Below are 817 nucleotides of genomic sequence, written 5' to 3'. Positions count from 1 at the left end.
GGTCCACATATATATATCTGTACATCACACAGGAAGCATGCCGCACAGCTCCCACAGATGGTGCTACTTACAGGCCTGCAGGGAGAAATGCTTCTTGTCAGCAGGGGGCGCCGCGGCACCCAGGGTATTCGGCTCTATCTGCCCCAACAAGTACTGGATGGAGCGCAGCTGGAAGCACGGATCCCCCAATAACACGCCGGTTCCACATATATATATCTGTACATCACACAGGAAGCATGCCGCACAGCTCCCACAGATGGTGCTACTTACAGGCCTGCAGGGAGAAATGCTTCTTGTCAGCAGGGGGCGCCGCGGCACCCAGGGTATTCGGCTCTATCTGCCCCAACAAGTACTGGATGGAGCGCAGCTGGAAGCACGGATCCGCCAATAACACGCCGGTGGCTCGCAGGATCCTGCAGAGGAGAGACAAGGCAAGTATACGGATTATATCCCTTCATAGTCACGCGACCAGATACAGAGCACTTTCCGCACTTCGTAGTCACGTGATCTACAATTCAGTCCAATCCCAGCTGGGCGTCAGGAAGCCAATCTGGGGGGTCCGCTCCGAATTTTTATCAGCTTCCTAAGACCCCAGAGGACCTCATCTGTGACCGCGGCGCCAGGACCTCATCTGTGACCGCGGCGCCAGGGCCTCATCTGTGACCGCGGCGCCAGGGCCTCATCTGTGACCGCGGCGCCAGGGCCTCATCTGTGACCGCGGCGCCAGGGCCTCATCTGTGACCGCGGCGCCAGGGCCTCATCTGTAACCGCGGCGCCAGGGCCTCATCTGTGACCGCGGCGCCAGGGCCTCATCTGT

This window comes from Nanorana parkeri, unplaced genomic scaffold, assembly GCF_000935625.1.
Source record: "Nanorana parkeri isolate BGI_ZX_2015 unplaced genomic scaffold, ASM93562v1 scaffold2238, whole genome shotgun sequence".
Lineage (NCBI taxonomy): Eukaryota > Metazoa > Chordata > Amphibia > Anura > Dicroglossidae > Nanorana > Nanorana parkeri.
The sequence above is the reverse complement of the archived record's forward strand: the minus strand, read 5'-3'. Positions refer to the sequence as shown.